The 23,670-nt window shown below is 40.4% G+C and overlaps 1 protein-coding gene across 6 annotated transcripts in view; it reads right to left on the reverse strand.

Annotated features, from left to right (window-relative positions):
* The window catches only part of ARHGAP44 (Rho GTPase activating protein 44), a 106,111-nt gene that overhangs the window by 54,124 nt on the left and 28,317 nt on the right, over window positions 1-23,670 (reverse strand). Inside the window, exon 1 of one of the 6 annotated variants that reach the window (XM_072112638.1) lies at window positions 8,490-8,511. The exons of the other annotated variants lie outside the window; for them this stretch is intronic. The gene's annotated coding sequence lies outside the window, so the exon portion shown is untranslated. Of the gene's footprint in view, window positions 1-8,489; window positions 8,512-23,670 lie in introns of those variants that run through there. 6 annotated transcript variants of the gene reach the window in all.

Below are 23,670 nucleotides of genomic sequence, written 5' to 3' on the forward strand. Positions count from 1 at the left end.
ATTATATACAGGAGAACCCCAGGTTATACCAGCTGTACATATATCATTATATACAGGAGATCCTCAGGTTATACCGGCTGTACATATATCACTATATACAGGAGATCCCCAGGTTATACCGGCTGTACATATATCATTATATACAGGAGATCCCCAGGTTATACCGGCTGTACATATATCATTATATACAGGAGATCCCCAGGTTATACCGGCTGTACATATATCATTATATACAGGAGATCCCCAGGTTATACCGGCTGTACATATATCATTATATACAGGAGATCCCCAGGTTATACCGGCTGTACATGTATCATTATATACAGGAGATCCCCAGGTTATACCAGCTGTACATATATCATTATATACAGGAGATCCCCAGGTTATACCGGCTGTACATATATCATTATATACAGGAGATCCCCAGGTTATACCAGCTGTACATATATCATTATATACAGGAGATCCCCAGGTTATACCGGCTGTACATATATCATTATATACAGGAGATCCCCAGGTTATACCGGCTGTACATATATCATTATATACAGGAGATCCACAGGTTATACCGGCTGTACATATATCATTATATACAGGAGATCCCCAGGTTATACCGGCTGTACATATATCATTATATACAGGAGATCCCCAGGTTATACCAGCTGTACATATATCATTATATACAGGAGAACCCCAGGTTATACCGGCTGTACATATATCATTATATACAGGAGATCCCCAGGTTATACCGGCTGTACATATATCATTATGTACAGAAGATCCCCAGGTTATACCGGCTGTACATATATCATTATATACAGGAGACCCCCAGGTTATACCGGCTGTACATATATCATTATATACAGGAGATCCCCAGGTTATACCAGCTGTACATATACCATTATATACAGGAGATCCCCAGGTTATACCGGCTGTACATATATCATTATATACAGGAGATCCCCAGGTTATACCAGCTGTACATATATCATTATATACAGGAGATCCCCAGGTTATACCAGCTGTACATATCATTATATACAGGAGATCCCCAGGTTATACCAGCTGTACATATATCATTATATACAGGAGATCCCCAGGTTATACCGGCTGTACATATATCATTATATACAGGAGATCCCCAGGTTATACCAGCTGTACATATATCATTATATACAGGAGATCCCCAGGTTATAGCGGCTGTACATATATCATTATATAAAGGAGACCCCCAGGTTATACCGGCTGTACATATATCACTATATACAGGAGATCCCTAGGTTATACCGGCTGTACATATATCATTATATACAGGAGATCCCCAGGTTATACCAGCTGTACAAATATCATTATATACAGGAGATCCCCAGGTTATACCGGCTGCACATATATCATTATATACAGGAGATCCCCAGGTTATACCGGCTGTACATATATCATTATATACAGGAGATCCCCAGGTTATACCGGCTATACATATATCATTATATACAGGAGATGCCCAGGTTATACCGGCTGTACATATACCATTATATACAGGAGATCCAGGGCCGGCGCTATGGGTAGGCAAAGGTGGCAATTGCCCAGGGCCCCTGGGAGAAAGGGGAGAATCTCTTCTTTCAAATGAATCTTGAATTTTGTTTCTAGGTGCTCTGGATCCAGAGATATTCAGGTTTAAAGTGAGAATATAAGGTGCCATTTTTATATATAAAAATCACTCCCAACGGCAGTTTAACAGTTAATATCTCCGTTTTCCTACATTTTAGAAACACAAATTTAGATGCATATAAAAGAGGAGACTCTCTTCTTTCATAGGAAAAAGGAAGTAAGGTTCTATGTGTCACAGAGCCAGAGATACAGCCCCCTGAAATTAAACCCCCCTTAGCCATCAGGCTGCAGGGAGCATTTGCTGCACACAGGAGCTGCTGCACCTCACAGATAATGGAAATACTCACTTTATATGTTACTAGTACTACATTTTGAGAAGGGATAATATCAACTAATACTCATGGTTTTAACCCTTCTCTATGCAGAACTATCTAAGAAAACACTTTGGGCCACATGTATCAATCGTTTTTTTTTCTGTTGCTTTTGCGCCTTTTCATTCAGGCGCGCCGTTTTTGTCCTATTTTTGCGACTAAACGCCAAATTAGCTGCGCAGCAAAAATAAGCAGCTTTCCCTCATTTATCCTAGCAATCCAGATGTTTTGCTGTGCCTAATGATATTCATCATTTGCGACTTTTAATTTAGGCAAATTAACTGGCGCAAAAACACTCCAGCCCGAAGGTGGCGTTAACTGAGAAGAAAGCACTGAGCCCCTTTGCAGAACAGCTCATTTCTAGCAGCAAAGATCAGCCAGACACTGCAGACACTAGTACATATAATACAGACATGAGATACTCTGCAGACACTAGAACATATAATACAGTCATTAGATACTCTGCAGACAGGAGCTGCAGACTCTATTTACAGTTCATCACCTTCTATTTACAAAACATTCTGCAGAATCCTGAGCTCAAAGCAAGAGAGAAGAGAACGTTACAGAATGTTGCACATAGTACTGACAAGTGTCCCCCATGTAATTCTGCACAGAATCACCAGTGTGTCTGAGGGGGATACTGAGCAGAATTACAGGGGTGCAGCAGGAGATCAGCACTGGGGGATCCCCTCCAGGAGAAGCCCCTGCTGAAGAGGTCACTGGGTGCTGGGTGTCACACACCTGGGTGCTGCTGTTAGGGTCATTCTCATTCTGGGATGTGGAAGAAGCAGAGAGGAGCTTGTAGCAGGATCACATGTAAGTGCCTGAATCTAACATTGCGCCAAAATTGTGCCTAAACTATGTTAAAGTAAAGTGATTAATAAGAGACAGGAAATTAACTTATCACAGATGGTTGTAGCTTGTGATAATTCTGTAAAACAGTGCGCCAGAATTTAGGTGCAACTACTACATGATCAAGGATCATGATTAAGTCCTAACCGGACGAAACGCGTTGATCTGTTTGTGTCTATATGCTGCATCTGCTGTGACCTGTTTTGATGGAATAAAGAACTTGAAATACTACAAGCGTCCTCTGTGAAAGTGCTGGAATCCTGTGCTGTTTAAATCAACTACTACACTTAGGCGCACAAAAGTGATAAATGTGGCCCTTTCTCTCTTATTCCCTTTTATTTTGTGATACTGTTTTAGGAAAGTAGATTTTCTTTATATAAGTATTCTGGATTTGTACATATTTTAGATGAAATTTTGAATGTTAATTGCCAAATGCATCGCCTGGTTGTCTGCTTTCAAAATGATTTAGGTTTATGGCGCTTTTACTTTTTATTCTGTTTTATTGATATATTTTGCAGGTTGTGACTGTCTAAAAATGTCTAGCTGAAAAGCAGATATCTAGTTATTACAGTTTTAGTGATATTATGTGGATTTATTCATGTGAACATATCAATAGGGCACATTTGTGAACTCTACAAATGTCCATGTATTACATTTAGGAGATGTGAAGGTAAACATTTTCTGTTTGGATCAAATTTTTTGACATCAAAGTCAAATTTTAAGTATTTTTAATAAAATGTTTCAATTTGAATCAAAATTGCATGAAGGCGCCTATGTCTATAAAATTTTTGATGCAATTTTGAAAATGGGGCAAGTGTCTGCTTTCAGAAAATATCGGTCCCTCTCCCCAATGGGCCTCACAGTCTAATCAACCTACCAGTAATTTTTTGGATTGTGGGAGGAAACCGGAGGACCCAGAGGAAACCCACGCAGACACACGCATACAAAATCTTTGCAGATGTTGACCAGCGCTGCAAGGCTGTAGTGATAATCACGGAGCCACCATGCTGCCCATAAATCTCCCTATCATTTATCTATCTCCTATAAAATTCTCCCATATTACAGTTTGTTTTACCATACTAAAATATTTTGGGGCCCCACTTTTAGTTTTGCCCAGGGCCCCACTTTGCCTAGAACCGGCCCTGAGGAGATCCCCAGGTTTTACCGGCTGTACATATATCATTATATGCAGGAGATCTCCAGGTTATACCGGCTGCACATATATCATTATATACAGGAGATCCCCAGGTTATACCGGCTGTACATATATCATTATATACAGGAGATCCCCAGGTTATACCGGCTGTACATATATCATTATATACAGGAGATCCCCAGGTTATACCGGCTGTACATATATCATTATATACAGGAGATCCCCAGGTTATACCAGCTGTACATATATTATTATATACAGGAGATCCCCAGGTTATACCTGCTGTACATATATCATTATATACAGGAGATCCCCAGGTTATACCGGCTTTACATATATCATTATATAAAGGAGATCCCCAGGTTATACCGGCTGTACATATATCATTATATACAGGAGATCCCCAGGTTATACCGGCTGTACATATATCATTATATACAGGAGATCCCCAGGTTATACCGGCTGTACATATATCATTATATACAGGAGATCCCCAGGTTATACCTGCTGTACATATATCATTATATACAGGAGATCCCCAGGTTATACCGGCTTTACATATATCATTATATACAGGAGATCCCCAGGTTATACCGGCTGTACATATATCATTATATACAGGAGATCCCCAGGTTATACCGGCTGTACATATATCATTATATACAGGAGATCCCCAGGTTATACCGGCTGTACATATATCATTATATACAGGAGATCCCCAGGTTATACCAGCTGTACATATATCATTATATACAGGAGATCCCCAGGTTATACCGGCTGTACATATATCATTATATACAGGAGATCCCCAGGTTATACCGGCTGTACATATATCATTATATACAGGAGATCCCCAGGTTATACCTGCTGTACATATATCATTATATACAGGAGATCCCCAGGTTATACCGGCTTTACACATATCATTATATACAGGAGATCCCCAGGTTTTACCGGCTGTACATATATCATTATATACAGGAGATCCCCAGGTTATACCGGCTGTACATATATCATTATATACAGGAGATCCCCAGGTTATACCGGCTGTACATATATCATTATATACAGGAGATCCCCAGGTTATACCAGCTGTACATATATCATTATATACAGGAGATCCCCAGGTTATAGCGGCTGTACATATATCATTATATACAGGAGATCTCCAGGTTATACCAGCTGTACATATATCATTATATACAGGAGATCCCCAGGTTATACCAGCTGTACATATATCATTATATACAGGAGATCCCCAGGTTATACCGGCTGTACATACATCATTTTATACAGGAGATCCCCAGGTTATACCGGCTGTACATATATCATTATATACAGGAGATCCCCAGGTTATACCGGCTGCACATATATCATTATATACAGGAGATCCCCAGGTTATACCGGCTGTACATATATCATTATATACAGGAGATCCCCAGGTTATACCAGCTGCACATATATCATTATATACAGGAGATCCCCAGGTTATAGCGGCTGTACATATATCATTATATACAGGAGATCCCCAGGTTATACCAGCTGTACATATATCATTATATACAGGAGATCCCCAGGTTATACCAGCTGTACATATATCATTATATACAGGAGATCCCCAGGTTATACCGGCTGTACATATATCATTATATACAGGAGATCCCCAGGTTATACCAGCTGTACATATATCATTATATACAGGAGATCCCCAGGTTATAGCGGCTGTACATATATCATTATATACAGGAGATCTCCAGGTTATACCAGCTGTACATATATCATTATATACAGGAGATCCCCAGGTTATACCGGCTGTACATATATCATTATATACAGGAGATCCCCAGGTTATACCGGCTGTACATATATCATTATATACAGGAGATCCCCAGGTTATACCGGCTGTACATATATCATTATATACAGGAGATCCCCAGGTTATACCCGCTGTACATATATCATTATATACAGGAGATCTCCAGGTTATACCAGCTGTACATATCATTATATACAGGACATCCCCAGGTTATACCGGCTGTACATATATCATTATATACAGGAGATCTCCAGGTTATACCGGCTGTACATATATCATTATATACAGGAGATCCCCAGGTTATACCGGCTGTACATATATCATTATATACAGTAGATCCCCAGGTTATACCAGCTGTACATATATCATTACATACAGATCTCTAGTATACTATTAGATTAGCAAAGGCTGCACACACTAGATAGGTGAACAGTTTGGGGATGGGGAGGGATCATCTACATCTCCTGTAATTGTAGCAGCAGAGGCGGCTGTTATCCCATCCTGGAGCTCAAAACATGTGGATGAGGACAGGGCTGGATACAATAGGAGTGGGATCAGCTTCACCTCCTATTCATGGGCCTGGTGTAGGGAGGTATCAGAACCTGTGGGACCAGTCTGTAGTGCGGGGTGTAAGTTACATGTGACCTGGATTGTGGAGACCGGATCTTACATCAAGAAAACCAGAATCTGAACATAAAGCCAGTTATTGCCTGCACCCTATGTACAAGAATCTAACTACTATAATACTGCCCCCTATGTACAAGAATATAACTACTATAATACTGCCCCCTATGTACAAGAATATAACTACTATAATACTGCCCCCTATGTACAAGAATATAACTACTATAATACTGCCCCTATGTACAAGAATATAACTACTATAATACTGCCCCCTATGTACAAGAATATAACTACTATAATTCTGCTCCCTATGTACAGGAATATAACTACTATAATACTGCCCCCTATGTACAAGAATATAACTACTATATTACTGCCGCCTATGTACAAGAATATAACTATTATAATACTGCCTCCTATGTACAAGAATATAACTACTATAATACTGCCCCCTATGTACAGGGATATAACTACTATAATACTGCCCCTATGTACAAGAATATAACTACTATAATACTGCCTCCTATGTACAAGAATATAACTATTATAATACTGCCTCCTATGCTCCTATGTACAGGAATATAACTACTATAATACTGCCCCCTATGTACAAGAATATAACTACTATAATACTGCCCCCTATGTACAAGAATATAACTACTATAATACTGCCCCCTATGTACAAGAATATAACTACTATAATACTGCCTCCTATGTACAAGAATATAACTATTATAATACTGCCTCCTATGCTCCTATGTACAGGAATATAACTACTATAATACTGCCCCCTATGTACAAGAATATAACTACTATAATACTGCCCCCTATGTACAAAAATATAACTACTATAATACTGCCCCCTATGTACAAGAATATAACTACTATAATACTGCCCCCTATGTACAAGAATATAACTACTATAATACTGCCCCCTATGTACAAGAATATAACTACTATAATACTGCCCCTATGTACAAGAATAAAACTACTATAATACTGCCCCCTATGTACAAGAATATAACTACTATAATACTACCCCTATGTACAAGAATATAACTACTATAATACTGCCCCCTATGTACAAGAATATAACTACTATAATACTGCCCCAATGTACAAGAATATAACTACTATAATACTGCCCCCTATGTACAAGAATATAACTACAATAATACTGCCCCCTATGTACAAGAATATAACTACTATAATACTGCCCCTATGTACAAGAATATAACTACTATAATACTGCCCCCTATGTACAAGAATATAACTACTATAATACTGCCCCCTATGTACAAGAATATAACTACTATAATACTGCCCCCTTGCTGGGAGGTTGTGTGTGAGCAGAGCTCCTGAAGTCTCCTAATGCCTGGAGATAGCCCAGGGCGGGGCCACCCTGGGTGGGGAACTTCCCCAAGCAAGGCCCAGGCTCCAAGGCCTTCTCTGGGAGGAAACTCTCAGACACCAAAAACTGAGGATGCAAATCCTAAAGTGAAGTCTGTGAGTAAGGTGCAGAATGTCAGTGGCTCCAGTATAGCTGGAGTTTGTGAGAGAAAGAAGGTGAATGTATTGGAAAAGCAAGAGGAAGCAGTGAGTTCCAATCTGGTGAAACCATCTCCCAGTGTTAATGTGCAGCAAAAAGCAGTGAGTGAGACCAGAGCGCTGGGTCAGGCAGCAGGGAAAGCTGTGCAGGAGCAGAGGCAGCCTCCATTACAGGCCTCAGCTGTGCCCTCTACACCTCCATCCAGGCACAGGAGGACATCTCTAGAGCGCCAGACTATCTTGGAGAACCTGCAACAGTCTGTATTCATCCGGCCTGAGAGAACCAGGTCTGGGAGTGGAGGTAACAAGACTGTAAGATCTGTGGAGGCCGAGGTGAGACCAGCAGGGAGGCCTCAAGCTGCTACCAGCGCTGTCACTGGCAGGAAAGTGGGACCCAGTCCCCATCATGGACAATGTCATCCCCCAGTAGTGACAGCCGCAGCACGCCAGAGCCCACCAGCGGCACAGAGGCCCGGACCCAGCAGCAAGTCATTACCCTCAGCATGTAACCAACCTGCAGCCTCTCCCAGTCCTGTGGCTGAGCGTGCACCTGCAGCCTCTCCCAGTCCTGTGGCTGAGCGTGCACCTGCAGCCTCTCCCAGTCCTGTGGCTGAGCATGCACCTGCAGCCTCTCCCAGTCCTGTGGCTGAGCGTGCACCGGCAGCCTCTCCCAGTCCTGTGGCTGAGCGTGCACCTGAGCTCCACCTCGCTGATCAGATCCCAGCGCTCGTGAAAAGACTGGAGAAGCTGAAGGAGCAAAAACTGCTGCTGCAGAAAAACATCGACTGCGCTTACAAGCTGAAGGCAGCGAATCCTGAGAGACACGAGCTCCTGGACAAGAAACTGGCCACACTGGCCAAGCAGCTCGCAGACAACATCACCCAAACTGAGGCAGTCCTGGAGCAGATGGGACCCCTGGCAGAGACCTTCAGGAATCAGGAGCGCTTCCAGGCCCAGAGACATGGAGGACCATCATATCCTGCACCCGTGACCTGCCCTGATGTCGTCCAGCAGACCCAACTAAAGCCAATACTGCAGCCGGCAACATTCCCCTACCACAGAGCCAGTGATCAGCCACTTACAGCAGAGGCACTACAAGTCCCAGCAGCCTGCAATCTGCAGCAAGAACAGAGACACCTGACTGATGGTGCAGTTGGTGATGGTGCACCACAAGACTCAGATGACGTTCCTGAAGGTAACACTGCAGCAGCGCAGCAGAGCTCCCAGGTGACACCAGAGCAGGACAATCAGGACTCTGCTGTGCCTGTTACTGACTCTGCTGATCCTAATGTTACAGACTCTGCTGGTCCTAATGTGTCTGATACTGCTGATATGTCTGTGGTTATTGCTGCCAATGTCTGTGATATAACTAATCCCTGTATTGATACCTCCGTATTTGATAATATTCCAACGGAAGGGGCTTCACCATCTGTCTGGGATGTTGTTATAGAGCAGTCAGAGCAGTGTATGGAGGCTGGGGACATGGAGGCTGATGGTGGGGAGGTGGTAGAGCAGTCCAGTGCTCAGGACTTTCCTCCATTAGTTCCTGATGGTGGCGCAGACCCCCCTGTTTCAGGTGCTCAGCAGCGCCCCCAGTCACAGCGTGGTACCGGTCCTGACCAGACCTCCTCTGGCAATGCCTGGAGCCGGGGTGCACCATCCTTTACGTCCGGCTCACATTACACCGGTCAGGCTTTTAAGAGGAGGAACGTGGTTAGGTTTAAGCACAAAGGGGCCAAGGAAGACCTACCTGACCGGAGGTTTGTTGTGAGATCTCTGCTATGTGACCAGATGGGTTTCTCGCCAAGTGACATCCTGGCAGTTATAAACCTCCCCGATCGCCAGGGATATGATGTGAGCTTTAAGTTAATGTGTAACTTGGACCGGTTTTGGGCCATCTTCCCCAGGTTTAGAGATGCAGAGGGGTGGAATAATTTCAGCTTCATCCCCATCTCTAGCCCTGGTCAGGTTACTGTCACCATTATCTTCTGGAATGAAGCTGTGCCCCCGCAGGATATTGTGCTCTGGCTCAGGAGGCACTGTGACCTTATGTCAGAGCTCACTAAGACCCGGGATGAAGACGGGATCTGGACAGGAGGGTGGAAGGTCCTGGTGAAATTAAGACAGTACAACAACATAACCCAGCATCTGCCCAACTCCTTCTTCATTGGTCGTGAGAAGGGGGTATGCTTCTATCCAGGTCAGCCCCGCAGATGCTTCAAGTGTGGTAGGGTCGGTCACATCGCCAGTAATTGCTCTGTGGTCAAGTGCAGCCTGTGTGGGGATATCGGCCATGTGAGTGCGGACTGCCAAAACATCAGGTGTAACCTGTGCGGTGAGATCGGGCATGCCCACAGGGATTGTCCCAATGCCTGGCACAACATATGTAAGACCTTCCCTGATGAAGACCTATTGGCAGGGGCAGATGACCTGGGGGAGGAGGAGGCTGTGGTGTCAGGGTCAGCTCAGGTTGGGCCAGAACCTCAGTGCGTTGAAAATTATATCATACCAGACCAGCCTCAAATAAACACAACGCCGGTACCAGACCAGCCTCAGATGAAAACCACACCAGTACCAGACCAGTCCCAAACAAAAATCATTGAGGGGAACAAGCAGGTTGTCCCTCAGGTTGTACTACCCTCAGTGCCCATTCCTTCTCCAGCACCAAGTTCTACAAAGAGAAGGAAGAAAGATACATCCACCCGTAAGCCAGAGGGTGAGTGGACCACTGTCCAAAAATCATCTAGGATGAGGGTGGATAGAACTGCAGATGTGACCATGACCGTAAACAGGTTTAGTGTGTTGTCAGAGTCAGATGCGGAGGAAGAACTAGAACGTGAATTGCAGAGAATGGTGGCAGAATATGAGGATGAGCCAGATGCAGATCCCCCATCCAAACGGAGACCTCAGGCAGTAGGGCCAGAGTCTGAATCCGATATGGAGACAGGTGGTCAGCAGGAGGGCTCGGACTCAGACTTATGATGATGGGGTTACTCTCTCTGCTTCTTCTTATGGCTCTAATGGCGGATTTTCACCTTAAAGTCATCTCGACTAATGTAAATAGCATTAGGGCAAGGAAGAAAAGACATGCGGTGTATGAACATCTCCAATATCTGGACGCCGATGTCTTTTTCTTACAGGAGACTCATCTCAATAGTCTTAGTCTCTTACGAGAAGCAGAGAGGGAATGGCGCTCAGGTCCATCCTTCTGGTCGCTGTCTGTGGAGCCTTGTGCCGGGGTCTCCATACTGTTTAATACACACGATGTTACCCTACATAGACTTACCGAGGTATTGATGGGAAGGTGTCTGGTGCTGGAGGTTACCATCCGAGGTAGGAGGCTCCGATTTATTAATATCTATGGTCCGCAGACAGTGACTGAAAGGGTAAATCTGTTTAATGAGGTAAAACCCTATCTCTTTACATCTGTGCCCGTAATCATGACGGGTGACTTTAATGCCACCAGAGCATCTAGTGATCGATCCAGTGGTAGACCTCTCACCAGGGACTCCAAGGTCTTGAATGCTATAATCTCGCAGTCAGGTCTATCTGATGTGTTTGTGCAGGGTGGTAGGAAACCCAAATTTACCTACTCCTGTGCTGGAAGATCTAGCCGGATAGACTTGGCGCTGGTGAGTCCTATGGAGGTCATAGGTGAGAGAAGCGAAAAGTGTGTTCCCTATTCAGATCACCTTGCCTTATATTTTTGCTTGGGTGCTAGTGAGCGGCCTGATATGGGAAGAGGGTTATGGAGACTTAACTCTAGTCTCTTGGAAGAAGGTTTTGTCCAGGAACATGTCCATTCTCTTCTACAGGGTGAAATGGAGAGAGTGGATTTCTATAACCACATATCTGGCTGGTGGGAGGACGTCAAGGAGGAGATCCGGTCCCTTTTACAGAGACTGTCAGTGAAGAAGGGGAAGAGTAAGTACAGCCAGTATCTCAAGCTGCGGAAAGAATTGGAGTCACTCTATTCGGCGGGTGGGGATGAAAAACAAAAGATTGACCGACTGAAATCTGAAATAAAGCAGTATCAGTACAGCCGCTACACGTCCCTGGTTGTGGAGCGAGACTACGGAAACGTAGTCACGCCTGATCCATATGAGAGTTGCCGGGAACGTGTGGCTAAGAAAACGATCACAGGTCTCACTGACTCCCAGGGAGTTTTGCAGGAATCTCGGGAGGGTATCCTGGGGGTGGTGAGATCCTACTATGCTGAGTTATTTCAGAAGAAGGTTTTGGATAAGGATAAAATGGCTCAATTCTTGGAGGCAACTCCAGGCCCTGACACTAAAGATTTGGACTTTACTCCTTTGACAGCAGGAATAACAGAGGAGGAGGTTAAAGAGGCCATTGATAAGTTACATCTGAAGAAGGCACCAGGTCCTGACGGTATTACAGCAGAATTTTATAAGAAGTTTAGAGACCTCTTAGCCCCAATCCTTGTGGATGTTTATACAAACTGTCTAGAAAATCACCTGATGCCTCCATCCATGAGAGTGTCCTCCCTTATTCTGCTGTCTAAGGGTAAGGAGCCTAGTGACATCAAGAACTGGAGGCCGATCGCCCTCTTGAATGTCGACAGGAAGATTCTGGCAAAAATTCTGTTTTCTAGATTAGTCTGTTTGTCCCCGGCACTGTTGGCAGGCTCTCAGTACGGCACAGTAAGAGGGCGGAACATCTCTGGAGCAGTCCTCTCGATAAGAGAGATGTTTGAGAGATGTAAAGCTCTGAGGTGTGGGAGATATGTTGTAGGTCTGGACCAGGCTAAAGCCTTTGACAGGGTTGATCACGATTATCTATGGGCCACTTTGTCAAAGTACGGTATTCCGGGACAATTTATAGATTGGCTGAGAACTTTGTATAGAGAGGCGAAGAGCTTTCCTCTGATCAATGGTTGGCAGGAGGACACTTTTGAAGTAGAGGCAGGGGTGCGACAAGGTTGCCCCCTGAGTCCACTGCTGTATGTGTTTGCCATAGACTTGTTTCTGCGATCACTGCAGCGGTGTGATTTTCAGGGGGTGCCGGTCCCCCATTGCCTGCCTTTGAAGGTAGTCGCCTACGCGGATGATGTGACTGTGGTGATATCTGAACCTCGTGAGGTGGAGATGTTGTCTGCAGCCATCAGAAGTTACTCAGAGGCCTCCGGGTCTCTGGTCAACCTTGAGAAGAGTCAGGCTTTCTGGACATTGGATACTGCTCCTGGCTTTGATCTGCCACAGTTCGCCAAGGCCTCCACCCATATTAAGATCCTTGGGGTGAAATTCGGGAGGGAAGATAATGCCAAACTAAATTGGGAAGAGAAGTTGGATACCGGAAATGCAAAGGTTCAGCGATGGAAGAACTGGAGGCTGACCTATAGAGAAAGGATTACTCTGATGAAGACTTACCTGGTCCCTGTCTTCCTCTACGTCTCTGTCATCTTTCCTTTGCCAGAATCTTCCAGCTTTTATGGGGGAACAGGTTGAACCCAGTAAAAAGAGGGATAACCTACCTGCAGAGGAGAGAGGGTGGACTGGATATGTTAAATCCAAGGGTTTTCTTTGACTCCATGTTTCTGAAAGTTAATTTTGGTTGCCTGGACTCAAACAATGGTCTCCTGTGGGTAAGTAGTGTCAGGGACTGGATATTGCCTTTTGCAGAGTCTTGGGTGCGAGGCGGCAGTCTCAAGAGGGGCCGATGGACTCCTGGCTTCCTCCCCCAGTATCTGGTGTATGGTCTGAAGTGTGTCAGGATGTGGAAGCTGGAGAAGTCCTACATTGTCAGTAACACCAGGAGGGATCTCTATACTAGGATATGTCGGGCTTTCTACCACTCCCCACTCGCTCTTAGAGACTGTGTGACCACCACCTTACAGAAGAGTCTCAGGTTCCTCAATGCGAAGCGACTTCCCCCCAAGTTGTTTGATATCTCTTGGTTGTCACTACATGGGAAGTTATTTGTGAGAGGGAACCTAAAGTTTGTGAGTGTGGCAGATAGGAAGTGTCCCCTGGGGTGTCAGCAGGAGGAGACGATGGAGCATTTCATCTCTGAGTGCTGGGGAGGGAGGAAGATCTGGAAGGAAGTGTCTGACCTGCTGAACATCCCGAGGCTGCAATTCCTCCAGTACCCGGACATCATATATGGCGTCCCATCTCCAGATGGTATTATAGATCCGGGAACCATGTATCTTATAATAACAGTGATAAAGTATTACCAATGGCACGCCAGAACCCGGGTGTCCCTACACAGCGAGGACTATAACTACACGGCTGTGGTATCCCAAATATTGTCTGAGCTCCGGTGGATAAAATCACTGGAAATCAGGAAAGACCAAAGAAATAGGAAATTATGGAGGAATGTATCTGGTGCTTAATTTCTATATATATTGATTTAGTTTTCTTCTTTTTCCTTTCCAGCAGCAGCTATGGACTCTATAAGTTAAATTTACTTTGAGTTAATATTTTGAATACTAATTGTACATACAGAAGAATGTATTTATGATTTTGTATTTTGTTGAATTGTATTTTTGTTGGTTTTCACAATAAAAATTGCCCCCTATGTACAGGAATATAACTACTATAATACTGCCTCCTATGTACAAGAATATAACTACTATAATACTGCCCCCTATGTACAAGAATATAACTACTATAATACTGCCCCCTATGTACAGGAATATAACTACTATAATACTGCCCCCTATGTACAGGAATAAAACTACTATAATACTGCCCCCTATGTACAAGAATATAACTACTATGATACTGCCCCCTATGTACAGGAATATAACTACTATAATATTGCCCCTATGTACAAGAATATAACTACTATAATACTGCCCCCTATGTACAAGCATATAACTACTATAATACTGTCCCCTATGTACAAGAATATAACTACTATAATACTGCCCCCTATGTACAAGAATATAACTACTATAATACTGCCGCCTATGTACAAGAATATAACTACTATAATACTGCCCCCTATGTACAATGATATAACTACTATAATACTGCCCCTATGTACAAGAATATAACTACTATAATACTGCCCCCTATGTACAAGCATATAACTACTATAATACTGCCCCCTATGTACAGGAATATAACTACTATAATACTGCCCCCTATGTACAAGAATATAACTACTATAATACTGCCCCCTATGTACAAGAATATAACTACTATAATACTGCCTCCTATGTACAAGCATATAACTACTATAATACTGCCCCCTATGTACAAGAATATAACTACTATAATACTGCCCTCTATGTACAAGAATGTAACTACTATAATACTGCCCCCTATGTACAAGAATGTAACTACTATAATACTGCCCCCTATGTACAAGCATATAACAACTATAATACTGCCCCCTATGTACAAGAATATAACTACTATAATACTGCCCCCTATGTACAAGAATATAACTACTATAATACTGCCCTCTATGTACAAGAATGTAACTACTATAATACTGCCCCCTATGTACAAGAATATAACTACTATAATACTGCCCTCTATGTACAAGAATGTAACTACTATAATACTGCCCCCTATGTACAAGAATGTAACTACTATAATACTGCCCCCTATGTACAAGCATATAACTACTATAATACTGCCCCCTATGTACAAGAATATAACTACTATAATACTGCCCCCTATGTACAAGAATATAACTACTATAATACTGCCCCCTATGTACAAGAATATAACTACTATAATACTGCCCTCTATGTACAAGAATGTAACTACTATAATACTGCCCCCTATGTACAAGAATATAACTACTATAGTACTGCTCCCTATGTAAAGGAATATAACTACTATAATACTGCCCCCTATGTACAAGAATATAACTACTATAATACTGCTCCCGATGTACAAGAATATAACTACTATAATACTGCCCCCTATGTACAAGAATATAACTACTATAATACTGCCCCCTATGTACAAGAATATAACTACGATAATACTACCCCTATGTACAAGAATATAACTACTATAATACTGCCCCCTATGTATAAGAATATAACTACTATAATACTGCCCCTATGTACAAGAATATAACTACTATAATACTGCCCCCTATGTACAAGCATATAACTACTATAATACTGCCCCCTATGTACAAGCATATAACTACTATAATACTGCCCCCTATGTACAATAATATAACTACTATAATACTGCCTCCTATGTACAAGCATATAACTACTATAATACTGCCCCCTATGTACAAGAATATAACTACTATAATACTGCTCTCTATGTACAAGAATATAACTACTATAATACTGCCCCCTATGTACAAGAATATAACTACTATAATACTGCCCCCTATGTATAAGCATATAACTACTATAATACTGCCCCCTATGTACAAGAATATAACTACTATAATACTGCCCCCTATGTACAAGAATATAACTACTATAGTACTGCTCCCTATGTAAAGGAATATAACTACTATAATAAGGCCCCCTATGTACAAAAATATAACTACTATAATACTGCCCCCTATGTACAAGAATATAACTACTATAATACTGCCCCCTATGTACAAGAATATAACTACTATAATACTGCTCCCTATGTACAGGAATATAACTACTATAATACTGCCCCCTATGTACAAGAATAAAACTACTATAATACTGCCCCCTATGTACAGGAATATAACTACTATAATACTGCCCCCTATGTACAAGAATATAACTACTATAATACTGCTCCCTATGTAAAGGAATATAACTACTATAATACTGCCCCCTATGTACAAGAATATAACTACTATAATACTGCCCCCTATGTACAAGAATATAACTACTATAATACTGCCCCCTATGTACAAGAATATAACTACTATAATACTGCCCTCTATGTACAAGAATGTAACTACTATAATACTGCCCCCTATGTACAAGAATGTAACTACTATAATACTGCCCCCTATGTACAAGCATATAACTACTATAATACTGCTCCCTATGTAAAGGAATATAACTACTATAATACTGCCCCCTATGTACAAGAATAAAACTACTATAATACTGCCCCCTATGTACAAGAATATAACTACTATAATACTGCCCCCTATGTACAAGAATATAACTACTATAATACTGCCCCCTATGTACAAGCATATAACTACTATAATACTGCCCCCTATGTACAATAATATAACTACTATAATACTGCCTCCTATGTACAAGCATATAACTACTATAATACTGCCCCCTATGTACAAGAATATAACTACTATAACACTGCTCTCTATGTACAAGAATATAACTACTATAATACTGCCCCCTATGTACAAGAATATAACTACTATAATACTGCCCCCTATGTATAAGCATATAACTACTATAATACTGCCCCCTATGTACAAGAATATAACTACTATAATACTGCCCCCTATGTACAAGAATATAACTACTATAATACTGCCCTCTATGTACAAGAATGTAACTACTATAATACTGCCCCCTATGTACAAGAATATAACTACTATAATACTGCCCTCTATGTACAAGAATGTAACTACTATAATACTGCCCCCTATGTACAAGAATATAACTACTATAGTACTGCTCCCTATGTAAAGGAATATAACTACTATAATAAGGCCCCCTATGTACAAGAATATAACTACTATAATACTGCCCCCTATGTACAAGAATATAACTACTATAATACTGCCCCCTATGTACAGGAATATAACTACTATAATACTGCCCCCTATGTACAAGAATATAACTACTATAATACTGCCCCCTATGTACAGGAATATAACTACTATAATACTGCCCCCTATGTACAAGAATATAACTACTATAATACTGCCCCCTATGTACAAGAATATAACTACTATAATACTACTCCCTATGTACAGGAATATAACTACTATAATACTGTCCCCTATGTACAGGAATATAACTACTATAATACTGTCTCCTATGTACAAGATTATAACTACTATAATACTGCTCCCTATGTACAGGAATATAACTACTATAATACTGCCCCCTATGTACAGGAATATAACTACTATAATACTGCCCCCTATGTACAAGAATATAACTACTATAATACTGCCCCCTATGTACAGGAATATAACTACTATAATACTGTCTCCTATGTACAAGATTATAACTACTATAATACTGCTCCCTATGTACAGGAATATAACTACTATAATACTGCCCCCTATGTACAAGAATATAACTACTATAATACTGCCCCCTATGTACAGGAATATAACTACTATAATACTGCCCCCTATGTACAGGAATATAACTACTATAATACTGACCCCTATGTACAGGAATATAACTACTATAATACTGTCTCCTATGTACAGGAATATAACTACTATAATACTGCCTCCTATGTACAAGAATATAACTACTATAATACTGCCCCCTGTGTACAAGAATATAACTACTATAATACTGCCCCCTATGTACAGGAATATAACTACTATAATACTGCCCCCTATGTACAAGAATATAACTACTATAATACTGCCCCCTATGTACAGGAATATAACTACTATAATACTGCCCCCTATGTACAAGAATATAACTACTATAATACTGCCCCCTATGTACAAGAATATAACTACTATAATACTGCCCCCTATGTACAGGAATATAACTACTATAATACTGCCCCCTATGTACAAGAATATAACTACTATAATACTGCCCCCTATGTACAAGAATATAACTACTATAATACTGCCCCCTATGTACAAGAATATAACTACTATAATACTGCCCCCTGTGTACAAGAATATAACTACTATAATACTGCCCCCTATGTACAGGAATATAACTACTATAATACTGCCCCCTATGTACAAGAATATAACTACTATAATACTGCCCCCTATGTACAGGAATATAACTACTATAATACTGCCCCCTATGTACAAGAATATAACTACTATAATACTGCCCCCTATGTACAAGAATATAACTACTATAATACTGCCCCCTATGTACAGGAATATAACTACTATAATACTGCCCCCTATGTACAAGAATATAACTACTATAATACTGCCCCCTATGTACAAGAATATAACTACTATAATACTGCCCCCTATGTACAAGAATATAACTACTATAATACTGCCCCCTATGTACAAGAATATAACTACTATAATACTGCCCCCTATGTACAAGAATATAACTACTATAATACTGCCCACTATGTACAAGAATATAACTACTATAATACTGACCCCTATGTACAAGAATATAACTACTATAATACTGCTCCCTATGTACAGGAATATAACTACTATAATACAGCCTGTCAACCGTTGTCATGGACATCAGGCAGAAAGTCTGGGCTTGTGTCACCCCCTCATCCTCATAGTCTGTAAGCTCTTGTGAGCAGGGCCATCACTCCTATTGTTCCATATGACTGTTTGTTCTTTGTAATGTAATATAGTTGTATATGTCAGTGATTTTCAACCAGTGTGCCATGGCACACTAGTGTGCCGCGACACATGGTCGGGTGTGCCGCGGGGAAAGTTCCCCAAACTATGGTGCCCCCTGTGTTTTGTTTCCCAGAGAAATGTAAAATGAGAAATACTATAGTCATGAGGCTGGAGTACTACAAGTACCAGCTCATATGCTGATTATATGAGCTGGTCCTTGTATGGTCTATGGTCTCATGGCCATAGTACTTGTCATTGTACCCCTTTATTTTGCAGTATATGAGCCATATAATAATCAGCACCATATACTAAAACCAGGGAGAAACTGAGAACTGTTGAGGAAGAGCTTCGTGTGTCTTTCCACCATTCCTGCCAGGATATCCCTTTTGTGTTTATCGAAACAGGCCCAGGTTTCACACTGAGTGAGTAAAATAAATTTAGAATCTATATTATTAACTATATGTATAATATGACTGTTATAGTGTCATTTTGTGCTATTTTGGTTGGTGGTGTGCCCCAGGATTTTCTAAGTATAAAAAGTGTGCCGCGGCTCAAAAAAGGTTGAAAATCACTGGTATATGTCCCCTATGATTTGTAAAGCGCTACGGAATTTGATGGCGCTATATAAATAAAGATTATTATTATTATTATTATTATTATTATTACTGCCCCCTATGTAAAAGAATAAAACTACTATAATACTGCCCCCTATGTACAAGCATATAACTACTATAATACTGCCCCCTATGTACAAGAATATAACTACTATAATACTGCCCTCTATGTACAAGAATGTAACTACTATAATACTGCCCCCTATGTACAAGAATATAACTACTATAGTACTGCTCCCTATGTAAAGGAATATAACTACTATAATAAGGCCCCCTATGTACAGGAATATAACTACTATAATACTGCCCCCTATGTACAAGAATATAACTACTATAATACTGCCCCCTATGTACAAGCATATAACTACTATAATACTGCCCCCTATGTACAAGCATATAACTACTATAATACTGCCCCCTATGTACAATAATATAACTACTATAATACTGCCTCCTATGTACAAGCATATAACTACTATAATACTGCCCCCTATGTACAAGAATATAACTACTATAATACTGCTCTCTATGTACAAGAATATAACTACTATAATACTGCCCCCTATGTACAAGAATATAACTACTATAATACTGCCCCCTATGTATAAGCATATAACTACTATAATACTGCCCCCTATGTACAAGAATATAACTACTATAATACTGCCCCTATGTACAAGAATATAACCACTATAATACTGCCCTCTATGTACAAGAATGTAACTACTATAATACTGCCCCCTATGTACAAGAATATAACTACTATAGTACTGCTCCCTATGTAAAGGAATATAACTACTATAATAAGGCCCCCTATGTACAAGAATATAACTACTATAATACTGCCCCCTATGTACAAGAATATAACTACTATAATACTGCCCCCTATGTACAAGAATATAACTACTATAATACTGCTCCCTATGTACAGGAATATAACTACTATAATACTGCCCCCTATGTACAAGAATAAAACTACTATAATACTGCCCCCTATGTACAAGAATATAACTACTATAATACTGCCCTCTATGTACAAGAATATAACTACTATAATACTGCCCCCTATGTACAAGAATATAACTACTATAATACTGCATCCTATGTACAGGAATATAACTACTATAATACTGCCCCCTATGTACAAGAATATAACTACTATAATACTGCCCCCGATGTACAAGAATATAACTACTATAATACTGCCCCCTTTGTACAAGAATATAATTACTATAATACTGCCCCCTATGTACAGGAATATAACTACTATAATACTGCCCCCTATGTACAAGAATAAAACTACTTTAATACTGCTCCCTATGTAAAGGAATATAACTACTATAATACTGCCCCCTATGTACAGGAATATAACTACTATAATACTGTCTCCTATGTACAAGATTATAACTACTATAATACTGCTCCCTATGTACAGGAATATAACTACTATAATACTGCCCCCTATGTACAAGAATAAAACTACTATAATACTGCCCCCTATGTACAAGCATATAACTACTATAATACTGCCCCCTATGTACAAGCATATAACTACTATAATACTGCCCCCTATGTACAATAATATAACTACTATAATACTGCCTCCTATGTACAAGCATATAACTACTATAATACTGCCCCCTATGTACAAGAATATAACTACTATAATACTGCTCTCTATGTACAAGAATATAACTACTATAATACTGCCCCCTATGTACAAGAATATAACTACTATAATACTGCCCCCTATGTATAAGCATATAACTACTATAATACTGCCCCCTATGTACAAGAATAAAACTACTATAATACTGCCCCCTATGTACAAGAATATAACTACTATAATACTGCCCTCTATGTACAAGAATGTAACTACTATAATACTGCCCCCTATGTACAAGAATATAACTACTATAGTACTGCTCCCTATGTAAAGGAATATAACTACTATAATAAGGCCCCCTATGTACAAGAATATAACTACTATAATACTGCCCCCTATGTACAAGAATATATCTACTATAATACTGCCCCCTATGTACAAGAATATAACTACCATAATACTGCTCCCTATGTACAGGAATATAACTACTATAATACTGCCCCCTATGTACAAGAATAAAACTACTATAATACTGCCCCCTATGTACAGGAATATAACTACTATAATACTGCCCCCTATGTACAAGAATATAACTACTATAATACTGCTCCCTATGTAAAGGAATATAACTACTATAATACTGCCCCCTATGTACAAGAATATAACTACTATAATACTGCCCCCTATGTACAAGAATATAATTACTATAATACTGCCCCCTATGTACAGGAATATAACTACTATAATACTGCCCCCTATGTACAAGAATATAACTACTATAATACTGCCCCCTATGTACAAGAATATAACTACTATAATACTGCCCCCTTTGTACAAGAATATAATTACTATAATACTGCCCCCTATGTACAGGAATATAACTACTATAATACTGCCCCCTATGTACAAGAATAAAACTACTTTAATACTGCTCCCTATGTAAAGGAATATAACTACTATAATACTGCCCCCTGTGTACAGGAATATAACTACTATAATACTGCTCCCTATGTACAAGAATATAACTACTATAACACTGCCCCCTATGTACAAGAATATAACTACTATAATACTGCTCCCTATGTACAAGAATATATCTACTATAATACTGCCCCCTATGTACAGGAATATAACTACTATAATACTGCTCCCTATGTACAAGAATATATCTACTATAATACTGCCCCCTATGTACAGGAATATAACTACTATAATACTGCCCCCTATGTACAGGAATATAACTACTATAATACTGCCCCCTATATACAGGAATATAACTACTATAATACTGCCCCTATGTACAGGAATATAACTACTATAATACTGCTCCCTATGTACAGGAATATAACTACTATAATACTGCCTCCTATGTACAGGAATATAACTACTATAATACTGCCCCCTATGTACAGGGATGTAACTACTATAATACTGCCCCCTATGTACAAGAATATAACTACTATAATACTGCCCCCTATGTACAAGAATATAACTACTATAATACTGCCCCATATGTACAGGAATATAACTACAATACTGCCCCTATGTACAAGAATATAACTACTATAATACTGCCCCCATGTACAGGAATATAACTACTATAATACTGCTACTATTGTAACAATACAACTACTTTACTATAGAATAAAACTTCTATTCCCCTGAGGGATAAAAGAGAAAGTAAAGCCATTAGACAGAATCTTCAGGACAGCAATGCATTATATAGCGGTATGATTTATGGCCGTGTATGCTGTGGCCGCTGGCGGTAGGCTGTGCAGTATAATACATGACATTAGCCTTGCTGGAGTGTCTGCTCCACACTGATCCCATTATACATGAGGTGAGTGCTGTATCATGTAAGTGTGAGTGAGGTCACCGCAGCAGTCAGGAATTAGCCACTGGTTGTATAATTGTTCCAGACTCCTTCCTGCAGCAGCTGCTAGGTGGGTGCTATGTCACCCTCCAATGCTCGGGGGTCTTTAATTCCTAAGGAGATTTGAGATGGATAGAAAGGAGACTAGTAGACA

Source organism: Engystomops pustulosus, chromosome 6 (assembly GCF_040894005.1).
Source record: "Engystomops pustulosus chromosome 6, aEngPut4.maternal, whole genome shotgun sequence".
NCBI lineage: Eukaryota > Metazoa > Chordata > Amphibia > Anura > Leptodactylidae > Engystomops > Engystomops pustulosus.